The 24671-nt window shown below is 43.4% G+C and overlaps 1 protein-coding gene across 1 annotated transcript in view; it reads right to left on the bottom strand.

The window, feature by feature from the left end:
• Positions 1-24114, bottom strand: part of Kcnmb2 (potassium calcium-activated channel subfamily M regulatory beta subunit 2) — a 262358-nt gene extending 238244 nt beyond the window's left edge. The window contains exon 1 of the mRNA XM_038348400.1: positions 24068-24114. The gene's annotated coding sequence lies outside the window, so the exon portion shown is untranslated. The remainder of the gene's footprint in view (positions 1-24067) is intronic.
• Positions 24115-24671: the final 557 nt, after the last annotated feature.

The raw sequence follows: 24671 nt of genomic DNA, 5'->3' as shown, positions 1-24671 counted from the left end.
ATACTTAATTTCATAGTAGAGAGAGATGATGAATTATCAGAACAAAGAGTCTGCCTTTGTGGATTCAATTCGACAGGTACATTTTCAAACACTGCTCTGCACCACGCTCTGACCTTGCGTGTCAGGGGACTCTAAGGCTAAGCACAGTTTGGTTTTTAGTGTCAGAAGATTGGCATTCTGTTGTGAGTTTTTGAGTGTCCAGGACCATCGGGGGCCTGACACAAAGCTGTCCCTAATGAGAGGACAGTATCACGGGGACAGGAGCTGATTCTGAGGCCAGGCAGTGTTGCATCTTGGTTGTGCTAGCTGCCTGTTCTACTCTTTTGGGCAGGTGACTGAGGTCAGGTCTCAATGGGCACATCTGAAGATGGAATAGCTCTTCATTAAGTTGTTTCAAAGATGTTTTCAAAGGTATGACAGAATCATTTCATGAATTCCTGATTCATAACAAATACAAAACTGTCCGCTAATGTTGATACTTGTTGATATTGCCGCCAGTAAGGTGTGCATCTCTAAACATGCCCCAAAGAAGAGAAGCTATAGCACTCTGTTGGTTTGATTGGCTACTGGCTAGTCAACTAACTTTGATTTGGAGCTTGCTCACCCACAAAACAATCTCTGGCTTTGTTGACAAAGCCTGAGTTAAGTTGTGAATGGTAGTGGCTTCACCAGGGCGTTAGCTTCAGTTTAAGTTTGAGCTATTTGCTTTATAAGAGGTGTTCTTCAGATATGAGCCTCTTGCCCTTGGTTATCAGTGTTTCCTGTTCACCAGAAAGGTTCTCAACCCTAGACTTCCTGATGGGTTGTTAATTGCTTTGGCTCCCACCTGCCTTGTTGCCAGTACAATGCCGTAGCTTTCGTATTAACCCCATAGAGAAATGACTTCAGATAAACAGTACAGAGTTGAAAAAAGTGAAGTATTTTGGGTTCTGTAAGCCATGAAATAAATAATTTCATCAGTTCTTTGCCAAATTTCTCTCTTGTTCATTGTCTTTTTTATTTTCTTATTTTTGCAATTCTCTCTCTCTCTCTCTCTCTCTCTCTCTCTCTCTCTCTCTCTCTTTCTCTGTGTGTGTGTGTTTCTTTCTATTGGAAGGAATATTAGACTTTACCATGTCTGCATAATCTGGCTAATTTGAAATGAAATGGTCCCTAAGTAGTTCTGTGGACAGGCCATTAATAATCATTTATTAATCATTGTAGAAAGTGAGTGAGGTATCCCAGGGCATCCTTGACTATTAGGGACTCATGGGTTGCTGTCAGTTTGAATTTGTGTGTGTTTCCTCATCACAAAAATGCCGTAATCTAATTTTTGAGGAAGAAAAAATACGTTGTGGAAAATTAAAGATTTTTATGAAATGTTTGTGAGACCATGCCCACGTGTGTAAAATCAGAGTGAAGACTAGCACTGTGTGTGAATAATTAATAGAAAGGACATTATTGGGTGTTTGTGAGGTCATTACTAGGGTATAAAATCAGAGCAGAGACCAGCACAGTTTTGAATAATTAATACTTGTGATATCTAAAGATCTATTGACAAAAACATTGTTAAAATATTTTTTCCTTCTCGATTCATCTAGGTGCCTGTGTCTGTTTTCCAATTCTGGGTACATGTCTAGACAGAACTTCTTTTAGAAATTTATCAAATGGGAGAAAATTCTGACAGTAAAATAACTGAGAATTTCAAAGGCTGAGAAAAACTCAAGATACCAGTGTTTTGAGCTGAAATATGAGGCTGCAAATAAATACCATACTATTTTTAAAATATGAAAAAATACACACGAGAATCATCAAAACTGCATAAATCAAACTTAGAGAAGAAAAAAGTCATTTCTTACTTACTTTTTTCTTCTTTATGCAAAAAGCATTCCCCCACTTCTGACTTTTGCAAGAGAGATCCCGAGACAAAACGCCCTCGCCATAACATTCCATCTTTTAGACCATTCTTGAGATATGCAAAGCAATATTGCTCTCTTCAGCGTCTGTGTGTGTAGCAACGATAGCCTCACTGAAGGACTGTATGCAAAATACAGGAGTCTGGGAGGTTACAACTCACATGCAGTGTATGTTGCCCTCACCATTCTGTGTGGTCTCTCCCTGCTCCCTCTCTGCCTTTACCCTCTCCTCCAGTAGTCCAAGAGTAGGATGCACACAAAAGAAATATGCCCAGGTACATTGGTCCAAAAATATAGTTACTATTGTCCTTGCTTTCACTGGAGCTGTGTGCTGGGGAGCAGGACATTCAACCATCCAAAGTAAATAGCAACTGACTGGGTGCAGCCAACAAAGGTAGCGACATGCCCACTGAAAGAGTCAATTCAACAATGTTTACTTCGTTCTAGAAGACGCATTTGAAACTGAGGTTCTTTATAACTTCTAAAGAAATGATCTATTGCATCATTTTTTAAACCATTTTTAGAGCTTTGGTAGAATGATGGCAAAAACTGAGATAAAGTCAGAAATGAAAAGGGCCAAAGAGATGGTCTGTCCATTCATCTCCCAGAGCTCGACAAGCTAGCTACTGGGAGGAGACTCCCCGGCCTTGCCTCTATTTACACTGCTTCATAATTTCCTATAGGAAGTCTTCAGAGGTTTTAGCAGGCTTTACCTTGCTGTTTGTTTAGGCTGAGGACTTTCCTTTCTCTGTCTGGATTTCAAATAATGGACAGAGTATAACAACTAAATTATTACACTTTTTATCGGTGTCTTCTGTGGGCAATTTAGAATTGTCTTGGTTTAAATAGACAACTTCATACCATTCATAAGAAACCCTAAGAGATACAATAATTCAATCTGGTCCACAGAGTAATAGCAATGAAGAAGAAACTGAGCATTTCCCCAACTCTCTTGCAAAGACCTAAAAAAAAATAATAATGGTATGTATTTCCTTCTTAATCCTCACAGAGCAAACACAGCCATTTTTTCTGAGAGGCTGAGCAAGAGACCTAAGGCAGAGTCTGGGGAGCCCCAGGCGTGGGTGCAATTCTCACAAGGTTTCACGTCCTGGTGCTGTGGTGTTTGCTACCTTGGTGGTGGCTAAGTCCAGGACCTCTTGGAATCTGGGTTCCTCTGTCACGTATGCGGGAGGAACAGGGGACACAAGGTCGGAGATTCCTCTACGGACCAGTTAGAGTCATTTACAGACAGCTCTGCTCAGACCTCTTCCTCACGATAACCCTCCATAGAATATTTCCTGATATGCCACAACTGCTTCTTTGGGGGCTTCTCTGATTACAAATTTCTTTCTTTCTCCCAAGGGGAATAAAAAGGTAGCGATCCCTTTGCTATATCTTTCCAGAGAGTGCCAACCAAAGTGCTTGGGAAGAGGACCATCTCTGCTCTATTGTGCTTTTAAGAGGTCTATGTTGAAGACCAAATCTAGGGCGACCCACGGACTAGGAAAGACCCCTGCCCGGCTCTTTGCTCAGCTGTTCAGAGCTGCAGGAGACATTTTACACTTCTGTCTGACCTCCCGCTCTAACCTGTCCGTTCTGTTCTCTTACTCTAAAATCATCCACTGGGCGTTCTCGCACCCTTCTTCTTTCAAAACATTTCTGCTCTTATTTTGCCCTGTTCTTCTTTCTCTAGCCGATACAGTTGTGCCCTTGTCTCAGAAGAAGGAACGTGTGTGTCCGGCAGCAGTCATTCATCACAGCCGTGGTCTGAGGCCCACTTGATCTAAGGAAATGTCTGTAATACCTAAATATACAATAAAAACACCAAAGCCGCTAAAATGGGTGTGCCCATCTATGCAGAAAACTGGAATCAGAATTTCGGCAGGTGAGGGCCAGGTCGAGTCTTCAGTTAAAAGGGGAAATAACTGATAACCAGTGTGCCAGGCCGGGGTCCTGGTTCGTTCATTCACTGTTGCTGAGTGGTCAGTTTTAATCCACTTCACTGCCGCTTTCCTCCTAACCCATGAACGGACTCTCTCCTCATCATCCAAGTGACCCCTTCTGTCATCTCTCAAGCTGTGACTTCGTGTGTCCTTCCCCTCCCACTTCTCACACCCATGATTTTACTCCTGTTAAGTCCTGAAATGGCTTTGGTTGCTGTTTCCAGGTGTAAAAAACAATATCAATATCTTTATCGTCCTTCAGGGCTTGACAATTTGTTTCTCAGTCACCTCCATGAAGTCCCCTGTTCTCTTGACAGCCACAAGTCCATGCTCTCTTGGAATTTACAAATTTGAATCTCAAATGTCCTCCAAAGACTTAAATGGGTAAAAACCTTAGGTGACAGCTGATGAGTTTTTCGGAACTGCCTGGGTAACAGGGACTTTAACCTCATCAGTAGATTAACACACTGATAGATTCGTACTTTGATGAAATTACGAAGAGATGGTGTAGTGGGAGGAGGTCGTCCCCGGCAGCATGGTTTGGATGTGTATGCCCCGCCCTCCCCACTGTTTCCTGACAGCTGCCAGGTGAGCAGCTTTCCTCTGAATGCCATTTCATCTTGTGCTGGTCCAAGCTATAGTGTCCACGGTTTGAATCCACGAACCTAGACTTGCCCCACTCCTTTTAAGTTGTTTATCTCAGGTATTTTGGCAGAGCCTCAAAAGTGACTCATACACTTGGTTTTCTTTTTGGGTCACTAGACACACACATACGCACAGAACCTCTTTTTCCTCTCTGTTACACAGAGAAACCCTGTCCCCCAAAACAAAACAAACAACAACAAAAACCAAATACCCAGTCTTACATGATACTATCTCAAGCTCTCTGGCAAATTAGCTTTCCCATTCTTGGGGCACCCAAACACTGTGATTCAGGTATGGAATTTGGCACATTCTACCTTTCAATAGATGACTGCAAATTCCTCAGTGTAGAAGATGGGAACTTTTGTTGATGGAGTGAGCATCAAGAACAAGGGACTTAGCGATCTACCAGCCCTATTTGTTCCATAGCATACACATTTTGGTTAGGCAGAACGAGAAGGATTATTTAGTATGAAACATATGGCTGACACAGCCTTGTGAACACACATGGTGCTTTCATAACAAGGACTGCTTTTGATTAATTGCCCATTGTACCTGCTTATATGTTTCATATGTCACTCTGTTAGACTTTCCAACAAAGCTGTAAGGTCTGAATTGTGAGAATCTATTTAATAGGTGTAGAAACCGATGGGTGTAAGATGGTGTGACTTACTCAAGGTGCCTTGGCTCACCCAGGAATGAGTACAGTAGTCACAATGTTTCCAGACCTTGGGGCACACACTGGGAATTGGTTGACTAGGAAGGAAAATGTTGTTTGGAGAAAGTTTCATGGGCAACAAAAAAATTATCTTATCTTTGTGAATTGGCAACGTATACTTTATCCCTAGATAGTTTACCCAACATGCATGAGCATCCAAGTCCAGTCTTTAGCACAAAAAAAAAAAAAACAACAAGGTTGGTATGGGGAGATGGCATATTATGTATGTGTTTGCCATGAAAGTGTGAAGACTTGAGTTTTGATCCCCAAAACTCATATAAAACGTGGGTGTAGCAATGTACACCTGGTATTCTCATCCTGGGTAAGAAGAGACAAGAGAATCTCTGGACTTCCCTTGTTAGCTAGTATGGATCAACTCAGTGAGAAACACTTTCTCAAAAATTAAGGCAGAGAATGATTAAGGAAGATGGTTGAAGTCAAACTCTGGCTTCTAATGTGCACAGGCACACACCTGCACATACCTTCATGTACATGTACACACACATGAATGAACATGTAGGCTTGCACACAATCACTCATGAAAATAAAACAACTAGGACCAAGTAAATAAACAAAGTCAATGAACTCTCCTCTCTAAAGTTTCTGACTCTCACTGTCATGAAAACTCTCCATTGCAAAATCAACCTGGGCAGCAAGTGACAGGTTTGTCTGTCCCAATGGCAAAGACTTTCTTCTAGAGAGCCACCTTCTGGTCAATGAATCCATAATTAGTAGCATCTCTCTTTTTATTATTAGTGTATCATCATTAAGAACTTCCATTTAAAATGACAGGGATCTGGGGTTTAGTCATATGCCCTTAGAAGCCTTGTGAAGTCCTTCAGAGACAGTTTCTATCCATAAAGGTGTCATTTTCAGAAAGCAGGTGCCCACGCACTTTCCGCACACCCATGTGCCTTTGGATATTAGATAATGTGTTTTCCTGAGCAATAATCAATACAAATTTGTAAGCAACTTCATGGAGCAAGCTGGCCTCAAATTCCCTATGTAGTTGAGAGGGACCTGATCCCCTTGCCTCCACTTCCCGAGTGCTGGGATCACAGTGGCCTTGTGTGATGCTGGGGGTGTACTCCAGAACTTTGTGCACGCTTGGCAAGCACTCTACCAATGATTAGAAGCTATACTGATTTCACAGAAGTCCTATGAATTTGTGTTATTCGTTTTTAAGGAGAAACAAAATTGCATGTGCTGCTACTGGCAGCCGTCCAATACCGGCAGTTGAAAAATGGAGTTAAATAGATTTTCAGTACGTTACTTGTTCTCCCATCAGGAAGAAATGGAAGGAATTGTCATTTCTGGTAATGTCCAAGATGATTCTGATAAGAAAAATGTTTTTCTTTTTAAATATGAATGATCGATTATGAGCATTCTCAATTTCACTTCCTTTTAATCCCCATCCTATGACAGCAAGTGATGAATAGATGTGGTGTTTCGGTGGCAATGGCCAGTTCAGGATTTGACTGGCAAGGATTTCAGATTTGAATCCTTATTAGACTTCCATTGGAATTACTCATAACCGTATTCTCTGAAGGTCATTGTTTTACAGGCATAGATATTTGGACTATCTTTGTAACAGAGATTAAACACGCAAAGTCTGGGATGAGGGTTAGATAACCTGAGCTTGAATCACTGTTTTATTTTAGCCAAGTTGTGGAATATCTTCATGCCTCAAACTCATTCTATGAAAACTAAGCAGCAACCCTACTTAGAGTTTTGTCATCCAATGACAAATGAGCTAATCGTGTAGAGAGCTTTGTCTAGCACCTGATACAGAGACCGGTAGTCAAAAGAGTTATTATTAAGTATAAGAGTTTTTGTTAAAGCAATTTGGCTGCTTTATATTGATTTTCAGTGATTGCTGCCCCTTTTCCCTGCTTGCCCTCATTTATCCTAGAGGTGGTATTTTTGAAAAACCCATTTGAACAGTTCTACAGTACCATTAGTGTCTTTGAAGCTGGGGAGAGATGGCTCAGCAATTAAGTGCTTGCCACTCAGTCATGAGTACCTGCAAGGGCATATGACCATAATCTCAGCACTGGGGAAGTGGAGCCAGGAGACTCTCAGGAGCTCTCTCGTCAGCCAGCCAAGTAAAATTGGTTACTCAAAATGAATGGAGAGATAAGTTGATTATGGGGAGCCTAGTCCCATTGGATACTTCTTTAATACAACTTCTTCAATACAACAACCAAAGCTCAGGGAAGATCAAGGAAGAAGAGATGGAAGGACTATAAGAGCCAGAGGACCAGGAAGTCTGATGTGAGATTGTGTCTTCTAGAGATGGCAGTGCTGCTATATTCATGATATCTCAACAATATGGCTGCCTCAACAAGATCTGAATGAACAATGACAATACCAACAGACTCTCTAGCATGGAATGGGGAAATCTCATGGGGTCCCACTCCCAAAGAATAACACAACTGTTGACTGCTGAGAGAGGGGACTTGATCCATTAGGGATGAGCCCCCAATTGGTTTCCTAATTCCAGTAGTCAACCCTGAAATCATATATGCCCAAGTCATACTCAACAGACTCAACAGCCCAAGTCATACTCAACAGACTCAACAAGTCGTAGTTATGTATTTTTGCATATATGTAAGATTAATAAAGAAAAAGAGCCCACCAATTTGAGGACTAAAGGAGCATCGTGGGAAGGGTTTCAGGGAAGAAAGGAGTAGGGGAGTGACATAATTATATTTAATTAAAATAAAAATAATAAAAGATATAGTAAAAAAAATAAGGTGGCGTGTGACTGAACAAGAAACCCAACACTGACCTCTGAATTCTACATGTACACATATACCCACAAACTCACATCAGAGAGAGACAGACGGACAGACAGACAGACAGAGATACAGAGAGACCGAGAGACAAAAACACAGGTAGACACACACAGAAATAGACAGATAGAGAGGCAGAAAGACAGACAGAGAAAGAGGGAGGGAGAAAGAGAGAGAGAGAGAGAGAGAGAGAGAGAGAGAGAGAGAGAGAGAGAGAGAGAGAGAGAATAGTTGAAACTGACCAGGGAGTGCTTAGTGATGGATGGCATTCCTATTTTGAGCCAAAGATTCTTTCTTGCGCTCTCTCATTTTCATCTTTCCTTGCAGTCAAGTCGTTTGTCCCCATCTCTGACTGTTTTTAACAGGCGTTTCAAAAAGTCTATGTTTTCTAGGATCTATTTCATCTTTCAAAAAGCCTTTTATCGCGCTAGATATAGCAGCACATATCTGAAATCAGGAAGTAGAGGTAGGAAGATCAAGAGTTCAAGGTGATCTTCAACTACATAACCAGTTTAAATCTAGACTGGGCTATCTGATACCTTGCTTCAGATAGATAATACATATGTACACACACACACACACACACACACACACACACACACACACACATCATCAAATCTTGTAAAAACATCCAGACCAAAAACAGTCACAAACTCTTATTTTACTTTAGAACATGATGCCAAATGCCTGCATAGGTAGGGCAGCAAAGAAATATGTTTCTTCCTTCACATTTTATGTGTCTATCATAAATCTTTAGTGGGTTTAAATTGAGAACGTTTTAGAAGTTCAAGTTTTAGTTGAAGGGTCAGGCAGAATTCCACTGTAATACTTTATTGACGCTGCTTTTATGAATTAGCGCAGTATCCACCAGGATAGACTAAACGGGGCAGACTTTTCTGCTTCTCTTTGTCCAAGCTCTACCAGTGAGAAGGCCTTGGGTCCGATTATGTCTATGAGACACGGATGACATCTAACGCTGGTCCACTCCCAACAGCATCCCTAGGGCAGTCAAAAGGCTGTGGTGTTGACTCACAAATCCAGTTAACTATTGTGACTCTCAGTATGGAGCTTACCAGGCTAATACTTTGGAATATAAATTATAATCATTTCATGATAAAAAAGGATTGATTTTCTATAACTAAAAGAACAATCAAAAAGAGGGATGATTATTATATTTGCTTGAATTAGAGCAGCTACATAAATCTTATAGGTATAGAAAGAGCTGTGCTCTGTATCCTGAGTGCTACGTGGTCTGGGGATGATACAGTCAGTCCTGGCTTGGAATCAAACTGACTTGAAAACAATGAAGAATAATCTAGCCGGATGTGGTGACTTGGATCTTAGCACTCGAGAGGCACAGGTAGGGGGATCTCTGTGAGTTCAAGGCCAGTCTGGTCTACAAATTGAGTTTTAGGACAGCCAAGGTTGCATAGAGAAACCTTGTCGTGAAAAACCAAAGAGATGAGAAGAACAGAATGTGTATAGTGTCCTTGACATTCGAGGTTATGGGGGCTACCAGGCAAACAAAATTAATATATGATTAGTATTTTATCCAAAAATGACTCCCCAGTTGGAATTATCTTAGAGATTGGTGGTAGAAGACTCTCTCCATGTTTCACATACTCATCGTCCCTGCATTATTTGTTTCAAAAGACAAGAAGAGAAAGATGTAAAACAGCTTGATATAGTAAGGAAAACTGTGAATATGAACCCTGATATAAAACACATCACTTGTTTGCCTTTCGTTGTTGTTTCTCATTCTCAGAATAGAGTTCAGGGTGGGGACGACATTAAATCCCATTCTTCACATTCACTATTATAATGAACCTGTAAAACTGGTTAGTATCTTCTTGAGGTGTTGGGGGTTTGCTTGGCAGGGAGAGAGAGGAGGGGAGGGAGAGGGAGGGAGGGAGGACGGAAAAGAGGGGGAGAGGGAGAGGGAGATTTTAATGCATAGAAAAGCAGATTGAGTCAGCTTTTCTCCTTGTGTCCTGGAGCTACCAGCTTGGTCCTTTTGGGATATCATGGCTCAAATCTCTAGATCATCTATTGTGTGTGTGTGTTTGCTGAGCTACAAGCAGAAAGTGATGCCGAGTGACCAGCAAGGATTCCTTGTAACGCTACAGGGTCTTAGGGACAGGTGACAGTGACAGGAGCTTGAACCGCAACAGCATTGCAAACAAGCTGTGAAGCTTGGGCAAACCAGCACCTTTTCTGAGTCTCTTTTCTTCAAGGGCAAGAAATGGGGATTTAAGGGTTGATCTGAACTTCAGGGAGCAGTGACGGCACATTCTCTCAGGGTGGCTGGTATCATGCCTAGTGCCTGTTGACTGATGCCGTGTGCTATTGATGTGTGTGCTATGGTGTGTATTTGGGAGGTCTTATTAGCAAGTAATAATGTAAAAATGAACAGCTCTGCTTGGGTCTTGCTCCTTGGTTCTCCCTGGAAATGCATATCTCAATAACTCTGTCTCCAAAGGAAGGAGTGACACGTTCATAGCTAAGCCAAGCAGTGTGGCCCCTGTTTGGAGATAGGGGAGCAGGTGAGAAACTCGGGCTCCGAGCTCTCAGTGTGCTTTATCTTCAGTTTTCTGTCCATAACTGGGAGTGAGGGCAGTCAGTCCACAGCTGGAAGAATAGTGGGAAATAAATTAAAGGTAGCAATGTGCCATCTACATAGCAGCATCGGGATGGATTGAGAGGGTATCCATGTTCCAGCTACACAGCATAGATTCTAAGGGGTCCTCACTGCCAACCTCTTAAAAATATTTTTAAAGACTTATTTAATCGTGTTTGTCTCCCTGTGTGTGTGTTTGTGTGTGTGTTGTGTGTCTGTGTGCTTGCATGCGCAGCTTGGAGAAGACATCGGATCCCTCAGAGCTGGAGTTAAATGGATTTAAAGGCAGCTCAGCTTGCTCACTCCTGCACAGGAAATCCTCTTAGCTGCCAAGCCATCTCTTCAGTGCCACAGCCAGCCTCTTGAAGGAAAATCTGAACTCCTTCCATGTGCATATTGGCCCTTGGCCAATTGCCTTCTCTCTTTCTTTGAGGCAATCTTTTTCTCTGAAAGAGTAGCCCACCTCCACGCCACCACCTGCTCCATGCTTTACTGTCATTCCAGCTGCATTTGGGCTTTTAACCATTCTGTGGAAAATCATCCTCAGCTCTGCCCCTGAATCAACAAGACCCCAACTCGCAAATTTCAAAGCCCTTCCTTGTTGAACTCTTTAACCTTTGACACAACAGCCAAGCTTGACCATCTCAGTAAAAGATACCTGTGAGCCTCATAGTCCAGCCATTTTGCTCACGTACCTTCCTTTAACCCCTACAGAGCCTTCTGTGGCAGACATGACCCTATTTTTTTCACAGGAGGAAATTGAGGCACAGAGAGGTCAGCTGACCTAATCAATGCCTTGGATGACATTGACTAAAGGAGTCTGGACCCTGCCCATACTAAGCCTCCTCAAGGAGTTTTGCCAATCGCTCAGCTCCTGTTTGTAGCCTTCCTTTCTGTAAGAAAATGTCCAGTGCACTGTGACCCTACTTCATGGCATTGCTCCACTCTTGACGCACTATGCCCCAAAGCACCTTGGGAATACCCTAAAGTCTCTGGGCACTTTCTTTCAAATAATGCCTCGGTGGGGAAAAGTCATTTTTAGCAAAGGAAGTTTGAACTTTTGCCTTGGCCTGATAAAAGCCTCAAGCGCTGAAGTAAGGCCATCACGGGCCCTCTCCTGGCTCGGTTACCCCCACATCAGTACAGCACTGACCCTCTTAAGTCAAGGGTTTCCTTGGGGTTAATTGTTTGTGTTTTTGTTTCTGTTTTTTTTTTTTAAATAGTAGCACAGGAGGTAAGAAAAAGAGACCAAAAGGTGCTTATTTTTCTTTAAAGTTGCATTGTAGACGTGTTTGGTGCTTTGAGTAATGAGGAAGAAAGCCTGAGCACAGTGTGGGGTGAAGAATGTAGACTGTAGAGTCCAGGGAAGGACTCAGAGACACACGTTAGATTGATTTGGAGACAAGATCAACTTTTCATCAGTTTGTCGTTTTATAAAATGCAATTTTCTACCTTTGATGCGAAAGTAGAGAGACAGACATTTATATATAAGCAAGTGATAAATTAGGTCCTAAAAGGTGGAACATGCAGAGAAAGCTCAAAAACTGTAGAGATCCCTGCTAGCCCACAGGGCAAAGAAAGACTAGACAAGAAAAATGAGATAAGGGGACAGTGTTGCTCAGGAGGACCCTGTGGACTGGCTGGACTCAGAGAGGTCAAATTGAGAAGAGGTGGAGCCCTTTCCCTAGATGTTTGAAGTCTATGAGGGTAAGCGAAAGAGGCATGAGCATACAACAGACATGTCTGGTGGGTAGGATGTGGACCGGATGGGGAGAAGGGGGGGATGTAGCTGGGGGTGGGGGCAATGGAGGAATATGGGTCAGGGTTTAAATTTGTCTAAACACTAGGAAATAGAGGTCCTGGACCCTCAGTCTGTGAGATTTTATTTGCTGAGTCAAGTAAGAGCCTAAGTCTATGGTCCTGAAGGTTCTCCGCCAGGGTCACACTTAAAACTATTTGGGAAGAGTACGGAAAAAAAAAAAGAATGGGGTACAAAAAGACCAGAATTGTTTTTCTAGAAATTTGTATGTCATAATCTCTTTTGGAAATCTCTCCATTATAATCAAAAGATTGTGATTCAATATTTGATACATGAGTGAATATTTTTTTCTAAGTTCTCCAAATCTTTCTGAACATATCACTCAACAACTATGATTTGAAAAATATTAGACAAGGGATGAGGTTAGTGACTAGGGAGTGAGAGCAAGGATGTAACTTGTGTGGGGAGGAAAAGGCAGACAACCAAAAGACAATTTGAAAGATTAATTCAGAGACTTCAGGATGATCAGGACTATGGTTGAAAGACAGCTGCTGACTGTAAAGTCTCAGACTTTGGTGAGATAGGGAATAGAAACAAGAGGTAGCGTGAATTTTGCATGTCTTGACAAGAGTTAGTTTGGCCAGTTGTGTTTTGAGGTCTAAGGATGGTTGTGGTAACAAGGTCACATCTGGGGAGATGGTTTGGGAGTCAGCGGTAACTAAAGAGACAACGGAAATCAAGAGGGAGACAGCACAGTGGAGACCACGAGCAGAGATTATAATTTCAAATCTTTTCTATGAAAGGAAATTAGTCCTGTTCTTGGCTTGAAACCTCAAGCCCAAGATCTGTTATTCTTCCCTCCTCCTGTTTCTCTCATGCCCCTCCCACCCTACATTTGGTTTATTGTCAGTTCTGTAATGTGAAGTCCTCATCCCGGTTACGGCCCCTCGCCACCTCCCACCTGGAATGATGCACAGCCCTTTCTAGCTGGCACCTGTACCTTTTTGTCATTTTGACTCCACAGCAGTAGACATTCCTTTGCCCACCACAAACCTCAGGTCCCAACTTAGTATCTTGCATGGTTTTCCCTCACAATTAGAATAATGGAGGCAGTGAGGTTCTCTGTGGCCTGGCTCTCCTCTCCTCTCCATCCCTCTCACACTTTTGGTCCCTGCCTCTGAACCACACAGACCTGGGTCCAGGCTGTTTCTGCTTTCTCTCCAACACTGACTTCCTTTGCTTTAGTTTATTGCTTTTACTGTTTTTTATTGTGACAAAAGCTTCATGCAGGAAACTTTGTTTTCCTGTCTCTGATTTTCTGCATCCATCTCTGTCTTCTTCTGCTCCCCCATACACAGAGAGACACACATGCACACAAAGTCAGAGACAGAGAGAAACAGAGAGACACAGAGACAGAGTGAGACAGAGAGACACACAGAGAGTCAGAGACAGAGAGAGACAGACAGAGAGACAGAGACGGAGAACAAGACAGACGGTCAGAGAGAGGCACACGGAGAGAAAAACCTTCTGGTGAATGTCTTCCCTAACCCCTAATACTTCGTCTCTTGTTCCCTCTTTTCACCTTTATAGGTTTCTTTTATTTAGCATCTCCATTCTCAGAGAAGCTTTCTCTGACATCTTAGCTATCTTAACGTCTCCAATTAGAAACCCACCGAGTGCTTCTCTATGTGTAATAGCGTATTTGTTTGTGTGCCTCCTCCATGGCTATAAACTCTAACATCGTTGGGGGAGACTGTCTTCCTACAGTCCTACAGATTGTCCACTGCCTAGTCCATAGTGGATATTGACAGGAAGTGCTGAGTAAGTGAACGATGTTTCAATGAATGGGGCCTATAAAGAAAAGTTAACAGGATGGAGAACGGATGAAAAGCAAAGTGGCCACCTGGGCACATCCACCGTCTAACAGTAAGTTCTCCTTTTAGTGGCCACGCTCAATAGCGCCATGTGTCTAAAATCAAAACTGCACACAAGACGGCTTCTCAACAGGCGCGCAGATCAGAGCACATCTGCTTTCTTCATATCAGACTCTGTCAGCTTCAGTTCAGCAGAGTCTAAATCCGCTCGCCGGAGAAGCAGAGCTCGGGGATGGAGAAGTAGGTTATGATGGGGTTTCCCTGGCCAGTTTGCTGTCTGCCCGGGCTATGGTCATGTGCTCTCCATTCCCTCCATTTCAGTAATATGTTATCTCAGCCTTCCCTCCTTCCGATGCACTGTCTCTCAACAGCTCTTTTGATTCATTCCAGCAGAGAAGTGGCTCCTCTCCTGCTCTATTTTTACCTCTTAAAAGCAAATAGTTACCTTGAGTTGTCTAAACCCAGCCTCACAGACTGTTCCCAGGCAGCACACAGGATCAAATAAATCACTAGGAAGCAAAGTTAAACCGATCATCAGTCATTCTCACAGGGAGGGAGGAAATGCACCAATTCTTTAGAATTTTGCCTCAAAAATTTTCCTTTCAGTTTACTGTTCTGTTTCTTCTTTTCCCCCTTCTTCTGATTGCTTCATTTGGAATATACCAGGAGATGAAAATCGTGCAAAGGTCAGAAGCACAACCCCTCAGGAAGCCTGACTGTGATTTGGTTCTGACCCATCCAGAGGGGAGAGTGGCTGTGGGGGTGGTGCCTCTGTGTGTGGAGGCCAGACAGCCTCTAATGTCATTCCTCAGGACCTTGTTTTTTGAGGTCGGTTGTTACTTTCACCTGGAACTCACTGAGCAGGCCTGGCTGTGTGGTCAGGTGGTCCCAGCTTGTCTCCACCTCCCCAGTGTGGGAACCGCAGGTACAGGCAACTCTATCCGGTTTGTTTCTACACAAATCCTGCTTACAGGGCATTTGCTTTACCAGCTGAGCTACCCCCCACCCAAGTCCTGATTCTTTAGGTTCTTCCTGTGGTCTGAAGTCTTTAGCTGTCTGTTCAAAACCAGCTCAGAACACGCCGCTGACCTCTTAAGTAATTAACCCTCCTACCTTCTGCAGCCAGAAGCAGAGTGAGCCCCTCAGGGGATGCAAAGCAAGAGTCCATATTTGCACTTGAATCGCTACTTTTAACTTCTTAAGAGTTTCACTAGGAAAGACAGTTTACTTCCAGGATAAGGGTTTAAGAGTCAGGAACTTGACCTTTTCCCGCTTTTCAGGGGAAAACTGAATGAAAGAGGGAATGAAAAGCTCTGATCTACACCCCCCCCCCCCCAACTCACTAAAATTCCCGACCCACAGTGTCACGGGGCTTTATTTTGAACATTTTCCAAATCCAGTCCTCTTTTTGAAAGAATCTTATTTAGGGAGTGGAGAGATGGCTCAGCAGTTAAAAGCACGCGCAGAGCTCCCAGGCTTGGTCTCCAGCACGCACCTCGTCAGGCAGCTTGCAATCATTGGGGCTGCCAGCTCCAAGGGACATGATGCCTCTGGACCTCTACCCACACAGACACACTAACATGCACAGTTAAAAGGAAGCTGGTGTGGGTGGATTTTGCAAATGATTCCCAATCACTGAGACGCTTGGGAGTCTTGTGGTCTAGGAACTAACAGGCACCACCAGACACTGCAGACTTCTCTTGCCTTCCCCCTTCAGAAGAGCCCTGTTTACTCCACAGCACACAGAGGGGATTCTGTGGAATTAAGATTTATGTGGTTTGTAGAATCCTAAATCCCTGGCTGTATGCATGGCCTGGTAAATACAGATAAAACATTTATCTATTTTCTCTATAGCTTTACTCAGGGAAGAAGGTGAAGAGGGATCAGTATATTGATCATGTTATTTTAAAGACATCTTAAAGTCATATATATATATATATATATATATATATATATATATATATATATTCTTAATGCAATACTCTTCACCTGGGAGTTTATAAAAACAGTGTTCCAGTTCTCAATAAGTTAATAATAAGTTAATTACTGGATTAAAAATTACACTTTAGGCCTGGTACAGCGATGGCTCCGTGGGTATTTGCCTTTCAAGTATCAGGATCTGAATTCAGGTGAGCAGATCCCATGCATACCCAGGTTCAGTAGTGTGTGTCCGTAATATCAGCACTCCCCTGAGACAGAGACAGGAGACTCTCCAGAAACTACCAGGCCAGCAAGCCTGGCTCGTGCAGCCGTAAACCACAAGACACCTGTCTCAAATAAGGTGGGAGGGAAGGGCCAATGCCCGAGGCACTCCTCTGGTCTCCTCAAGTTTATGGTTGTATGCGTGTCTCCACAGTTACATATATGAACACATATGCCAAGATAAAGAGACAAAAAAGTATACTTTAACTTTTTAGTCTTATGAGCTTAACCATTCCTCTCACCCCAGTTTACCAAAGGGGATACAAACTGAAAATGAGCTTCCAGGTCCAAAACCTTTCCAGGTTTCGCTTCCCACTCGAGAAGAACACCAAAGTGTCAGGGAATCTGCATGTGGGTTCATCTGACATCACCCCTATTTTGTATGCATGCCAGCAAATCTAAATCGTAGTTTACCTGCCTGGCATTGCAACCATCTTCTTTAGTGAAGTATTCCCTCTCCTGCTGCTACGCTGAAATTCTCATCTAAGCTCTACTGCTACCCTGGCTTTGATGAGGAGTGGGCTAGGGTGTTTGCTGTGTGAACTGTCAGCACCGAAGGCAAGATCCCACCATGTGCTTTACAGAGATAAGGGTGGCCAGCAACCATGGACCAACAGCAGGAAGAAGGGAGAAGGAGCTGTCTTGGGGATAGGGGATCCATTTCCCATGGCCTGGGAATGGAAACAGAAGAGACAAGAAGACAAGCAGAGAGAAGGTTGTAGGTCTAGGTTCACTTGTAAAAATATGTCACTCAACAGTCCATTACTGAGGTGTGGGAGTCATTTGTCCTTACGTCCAGCCAGATACAGAAACATCAAGCATAGACTAATAATCATGGATTCATTCAAGAAACATGGAAGGTCCTGCTGACTGACAGAGGAAGGAGGAGGACTCCTCAACCAAAGCCCATGGGGCCAGACTGGAATTATGCAAAGGCATTTTCGAAACCTTGTAAAGATCTTTTAAAAGTCAACCCATAAGATTCCATGAAACTTTTATAATGGTGTATTCATATGCTGGGATTATACGGCTAGAACTGGTTGTTGTTACAAAGGTGGGTTTGAGTTAAAGGAAACAACCCCAAAGCATTAGCTTTAAAATAAAGCTCCAGACTTGCAGAATTTGGTGTCACAACACAAGAGGTCACTGCCGACTAGAGAGGGGAGTGTCTAGCTCCGCCAGAGTCAGCACTGGAAAGTTTCTCAACGGTTTCAGTAAAACACCCTTGCTAGGTAAGGTTACAATTGTGTGTATGTTGGTCTTTGACCTCACATAGTGTCATGGATGGCATCAGGTCATATGACATTTTGTGTCGTAGTGCCTCCATCTGGACATTTTCTTAGGGAGCCAGCCCCTGCAGTCACAGACAGAGCAAAGATATCAGAAACATTGATCGCACAGTCTAGGGTGCTCGGCTGAAACTTTGTCTTAGGTACTCGGATTTATAAAATTGATTTTGGCCTCTCAGAGAGACAGACTTTTGCCTTGACTTTTCTTCATGGCTGCTTCTTTCTTTGGGGGCCCGATAAGAAATAAACAAATCTCACACATTTCAGCAGGGTCTATCCCTGGTCGTGGCCTGGCGTTTCACAGCCACGAACGCCCGTGTGATACCTCGATGCTAAGGACGCGCGTGCTGCCTGCTGAATGGATGTAGAGACGTGCAAGGAGAAGCACTTCCGCACATGTATCTCTGGAGAGAGGGGAGGATATTTACCCAGTGTGCACCAAGCCCTGAGTTCAAGCTGCAGCATCGAACAATGTGACCAAAATCATAATAAAATGAGAACCCGTGAAAGCTTTGCGGTTCTTGTTTGTTTTGTTTTGTTTTGTTTTTGTTTTGCTTTTGATACAGAATCTCACTGTGTAGCCCCGGTGGACCTAGAACCTGATAGAATGGGAAAGCTTCCAGCCTGCAGTGAGTTCTACCTTCCTCTGCTTCCTCATTGCTGGCACTAAAGGGACATAAAGTATATTTTTTATACAACATTTCTATGTATATTTTATATGTATAATTAATGTTTGTGATTTCATATCAGATCACAATAGGTAGTGTGTACTACATGTTTAATCTTTACCAGGCACAGTCTTGACACATAATCGTTAATACCCCATGAGTTCCGAACTTATGCTGTCTGCATTTCTGCTGAGGAGACAGGGGCTCAGGAGGCTGGCAGCAGAGGGCAGCCGGGCAGAGCTGGGATTCAGAGTAAGGTCTTCACAAAGGCTAAGCTGTTTCCCTCTGCTTCATCACACCGAGTTTGGAGTGTACTTTGGCCTAGGAAAGAAATACTGCCCATATTGTTCATAGAAGGAAAAAGTTATTAAGTTCCATGAAAAATTCTCTAATCACGGCAGCCTTTAGACACTCATTACATTAAAGGGGCTAGCCTCATCTTTTTACCAGAGGCTCCAAGGCTGAAAAGAGAGTAAATGAGAGTTTTCAAGCCCTTGGCCTCAGTTGGCTGAGCTTTTTCTGTATCTTACTTTCCTCCTCTGTTCAATGGGAAGGGCCGTGTCTACAGCTGGGCTATGGTGTAGAACTCAAAGGCAACAATAACAGAAGTGTTTCTTAAAGTTCTATGCTCCAGGCATTCTGGTGGAGAATCATCTTTAATCTCCAGTCCAGATGTATGCATTTTCATCACCAAATACAATGGGGAAACTGAAGCTCATTAAGAGTTAAAACTATCCCCAAGGTAACAGCGCTATGAAAGGAAAACAAAAAGAAGTTCCTGTTCTTGGATGCTGTGTCTCTAGCACACACCTCAGCAAGCTCTAAAACATTGTACAGATAGTGGCCTCCATCTTTTCTTTGTGCTTTGGGCAATAAGGTAACGTATTGCAATGTATTTAGTGGAGAATATATACTTTATACATAGGAGGAGACCACGGTTAAACAGACCTCTTGGGTTAGGGAAGAATGTGACTTAATAACACAGTTGTTGACTATAACTGGTTGATTCCCAGTATCCTAGATTCTACTAGAACCTTCTAATGTGTCTCTGCTATTCTTTCCAGGATCAACATAGGAAGGCAGAGGAAAGATGGGGGCATTTTACAGTCATAGTCATTTGTAGAGGAAAGATGGGGGCATTTTACAGTCATAGTCATTTGTAGGAGACATGCAGTGTTCTTTCGAATGTTTGGATAAGATCAAATTCAGACAAATTGAATTTATATTTCTCTTGACATAGATTGGGATCAGAGAAGTGGTCCCCTCCTATGCAGAGAGAAGGAAGAAAATCCTCTTAGTAAACCTCCTTGGCTTATTCAAGGTATTTGGTATCTCTCTGTAAAACATAGCAGGATGTTAAGGCGCAGAGTTTAGTAACCAAGGTTGAAAATAATGAACGCTTGGGATCTAACATGACAGTGGATTTTGATGAGGAAAAACATTTAACTCCTACATTGGGCGACATGTTCAACCATGAGGCCATAGCCTAGGGAGTGCCTATTTCATAAGAAGGCTTTTAACAGAGACCTGAAACAGTGAGGCTCAGGATCAAGAGGGTTTTCTAGGGAAGGGCATGGGGAGACAAAGGCTGTAAGATCTGGGTGTGGGTGTGTCTGAGGACTCCCCCTGCAGCCACCATACTACAGTGGATTGGGAATAGAGAAGGAAGAGCTGGTCTTGTGGTCCTTGCAAGATTTGGACTGCAACCTGCATGCTGATGGGTAAGCAGAGGAGAGAGGCTTTTGAACAAGAGATATTGTTAAATTTCAGTTGGGATACAACACTGGTTTGGGAGACAGGACTGAATGCGAACAGAAGGAAGCAGAGGAAGAGATCAGTTGTGAAAAAAGTCCACTAATTTTGGGGAGTTGACAAAAGGCCACGTAACAAACAATGATGGTATTTGGTCTACACTGAAGGGACGGGCAGCAGGTCTAGGCACTATGGCCTGTGAGGGGATGCGGGGATTCAGAGACTTCCAGAGTTAGTTTTCTTCTTTGAAAATGGAACAGTGGAATCTACAGCGACATGGGAAAGGAGGGTCTCAGGTGGAATCCAGAAATCTGATTTAGAACATAGTAAGTGAGGTGACTATAAGATGTTTAAGCAGCTGGTCTGTAGGGAGGTAGCTACGTCAGTAGGGGGTCTAGGTCAGGCCCGAGAATGTGTGAGCTGTGTGCTCAGGGATAGTCTTAAAGGACTCCAGACAGGACTTGACACATGTGGAGCTTAAATACAGATAAAGAAGAGATTTGCAGTTAATCCGTGAAACACTCAAACATTTTAAGGTTTAGCAGAGAATGAAGAAAAGAATTTGAAAATGACCTCCAGTTAAGAAATAAGCGAAAGGACTGGAATGATAGGTTGGTGGCTGAGTTCTTGCTGCTCTCAGGGAAGACTTGCTTGGACTGCTTTCCCAGAATTCAGTTCCAGCAATTCCCAACTGCCTGTCTCTCCAGCTGCTGGGGAGTCCCATGCCTCTGGCCTCTGTGGGCCCCTGCATTCCATCACATGCCCACATCCAGACATATACACTTAATTGAAAATAATAAAAAATCTGAAAAATAAATAGAATTTTACATAAACACACACACAGACTTCTTCTCTAGACAACCTCAGTAAAGACAAGGGAGTCAGTATTTCAGAGAGTCAGTATTAATGCTGAGCTCCTCAAGGAGTAATAAGAAAGCCCAAAACCCAAGGAGCCTCGGCAAAGATACTTCACCTGTATTGTCTTGCTTGCACAAACAAATGATTTTAGAATTTTAGATGAAGACATAGTTGGTGCCGTGAAGTAAGCTAGGAGGTGAAATAGCAGCGTGGATGGAAAGGAGACGTGGGTAGGCATTAGAACACGTGTCCTGCTCTAGGGGAAGGGCCTGACCAATGAAAGCAACACACAAACAGAAGGAACTCCTACAACAGTGTCCTGTGACCATTGGGATAGCACTTCCCACAGAAACATCTTAAAAAGTACAAAAATGCATGCACCATACCGAGAAAGCTGCTGCTGCTGCTGCTTTGGTGTACATTGTTTTCTATCTTTTCAAACACACATGCATTCTTAGAATTAGAGTTATATTTCACATCTATATTGTAAGCTGAACTGTATTGCACAGTTGCACATATGTTCTTGTAATCAAGGCTGTGCTGCAGATATATTATGGTGGTTTACTTTTCTTCTTGATCCTACAGCAGGGATTTGGAGGAGGAAGATTTTATTATTATTATTTTTAAGAGAAGAGCGATCTGGAAGAGAAGGTGGTGTCAGTGTGAGAAATGTCACTTCTAGTAGATACAAACAGAGTGGAGGCTGCATGTGTAGACCAGGTATAGACCAGAGGGACCGAAAGGAAAGACTGCTGTGGATTCTTGGAACCTCGGTCACTGAGATGGTGGGTTCCTGCCAGGAGGACTGAGATAACAAGACTGACAGATGTCTTGTTTGTTTTTTATATCAGGGAGGATGCCTGGCACACTTCCTGTATAGCTGGAGGAGGTTTTGTTTTGCATTACTAGATGGAGCAGAAACTGAAAGGGGAAGATGATGGGGGAGGCTCTGGCTGGTGCCTGCCAACATAGATGGGCAATGGACAGAATTTGTCACACAAAGTAGACTGACCAAGTAAATTACTCAGCTCACCTTTCCTCATAGCTGACAAAAATAAAAACCAAGTCACCCCGTTTTCTCCCGTTTTCATTTTCATGAGGTACAATCCCGACCGACACACACCCATCGGAGTTAATGTAAGGGCTTTCCCTACAAATCTGTGCACAGTGTGGAAATCATTTTAGTTTATCAGTGAAGAGTTAGAGCATAACTAAAATAAAATCGTCCCTCCACTGTTGCTTCCATGGCATCAATTGTCCCTCAAAGAAATCCTTGATACAATCAGATTCAGGTGAAATCGGTTAGACTCAAGTCAGTAAAAGTCTTTTTAAAGTCCAGGAAAACAGCAGCTCCTGCCTGCTAACTTCTGTGACATAATTTGTGTTTGTGAAGCCCGAGCTCTGTCTTTTTCTCGGTGTAGATTCTCCACTGGAGACCTCAACTGGCTAGAGATGGGGACTTCACAAGGTCAAGGTCATGCTCTCCGCTAGCCACAGAGAAGCACAAACTACCTCTAGCCCTGAATCTTCCCAGGAAATCCAGTTATTCATAGCCACGTGTCCCAGGTCACTTTAAGAGCAGCTAGGACTGGGCCGCTGGTTCAGTAAACTGCTGTGAGGAACAGACACACAACTTCAAGCCTAGAGGTGTCTCAGCCATGGGAAAATGATCCTGAGTGTACGTGTAAGTGTCAGTGTGTACACAGGAACTCAAAACACAGGCATCCCACTTAATCTTATCTCCAGGATTTATATTTAGCTGAAAGCGAACATGCTGTTATTGTCCTTAACACTTATTTTTAATTTATGCTGCATTATATAGATGTTCTAGACCAGTGGAGAACATCGCACTCTTTAGTAACGTGAACATTTGAAGCTTCTTTGCTGTTCATTGTAAATAAATCCACGCATTGTAACTCGGAGTTTTGGAGGTTTTGCTCATTTGCTTGTTTTCTGGATAGAAAGCATTGCCTATTAGCCAGGAGTGAGTGGAGTCCACAGGGAAAGAACACACCAGCACAGAGGAACACACTCACTTTGTCCCCGCCACTTCACACTGAGGGTCACAGGCAATGACAGAACAAAACTGGCACCACAAAACCAGATTGCAGAAACGTGGCTTTCGGAGCATTGTAGTTTTGACTCCAAAATCTCTGCGGGTGGTTCCTACAGCCCCCTCTCACAGAGCTTCCCAGATCCCATCTGAAGTGCAGGGAGCTGTAGTTCCTTGCCAAATCTGCTCATTACCTCCTCCTCCCTGACTGTCGAACCCACCTACCCTTCTCATCCTCAAGGAGAATTATGCTTTTATGCTGCTCATTAACGAAATAAAAGGTCAAGCCCTTAACCTCTAATAAATTCTCATTTCCATCTGCAATCCAGCAGCTGTTAAAAGGCAAGACAGGCATCGAGAGAGAAATAGCCCCTTCTTCAGTCTCCAACTCCAGGTCTGTTTTTAGCAAAGCCATTAATAGGAACGGAATGGTGTGGATCAGCTTTTCAATATGCAAAATGGACGGAGGTAACCAGTTCTCTCCTGTAGTAGATTATGGGGGGGTTAAATCCATCGCTATCTCCAAATTACCCTCTGACCACCAAAGCACATTGACTTCAGGAAAAAAAAATATTTACCTAACAGGTTTCAAGTTCAGCACGACTTCCTCGTCTATTTTTCTTGGATCTCTCTGGCTCCCACCCACCAAAGTCTTCTCTCAATGCCCCCTCCCCAGCCTATCTGGCACCACTGGTAAGAAATGAACTGTTTTCTCCATGACCTCTAAGCCTTCTAGTCCACGGAAAGCAACGTGGAGTGCACACTCAGCAGGCTCCGAGAGAGCCGGGAACCAGTCTGTCCGCGAGGCTTTTCCAGCCATAAAACCTCACACTGCCCACTGTGTTTTGTGTTTAGGTCAACGTGGAGCCCCAAGCCGACTCAGCCTCTCTCCGTCGCACCTGGCTGCCTGCTATCGCTGACCCACACAGCACCCCAGCGCCGATCAAACAACAAAAAGCACAAAACAGCAACAGATTCCTTTGTTTTCCATGCAAATCCTACCTTCGGTAGTTGTCACATCTTCTTCAAAAGCCACGTTTAATTTTTAACGAGAGCGATCCCGTGCAGTCCTCCGCACAGGAACGCGTACTCATCTTTACCCTTCGTGCTGGCAGCCTTTGTGGACCATTGATGTCACACCCTCGCTAACTCATGGCTTTAATACTCCTCGCTCAAAATGTCTGCAAGAGTTTGGAAGGACAATAGGAGTGACGGGCACGCTAGACAGCCATGCTTAAGATTAGTTCTCTGAAGCTCCGCGGAAGCCGGTTCAGACTGTTTTTAAAAGCGGGCAGGAGGGAGGATTTATTAGCCTATGACAGGCATGCTGCTTCTGTTTTTATTAAATACTGTAATAGGCTGTCTGTTAGCATCGCTGTGATAGGTCCAGCATTTCTTCCCCACTGCTTTCGAATTTTTCAGACTGAAAAGGGAGCCGGTTTGATCTGACTTCCCTCTCTTCCGACACCACCCTGCCCTATGGGGTCAGATTTCCAAATCCTCTAACTTCGGAAGAGCTCCGCCTGTAAATAAGGAAGCGTGAACTTGGGAGTAAACACCTTTGCAATCCCCTAGAGATCCTTTTACTCCCAGCAAGGAACTCTTG

The sequence above is a fragment of the Arvicola amphibius genome, chromosome 11 (assembly GCF_903992535.2).
Source record: "Arvicola amphibius chromosome 11, mArvAmp1.2, whole genome shotgun sequence".
Taxonomy (NCBI): domain Eukaryota; kingdom Metazoa; phylum Chordata; class Mammalia; order Rodentia; family Cricetidae; genus Arvicola; species Arvicola amphibius.
This window is presented reverse-complemented; position numbering and strand designations above follow the sequence as displayed.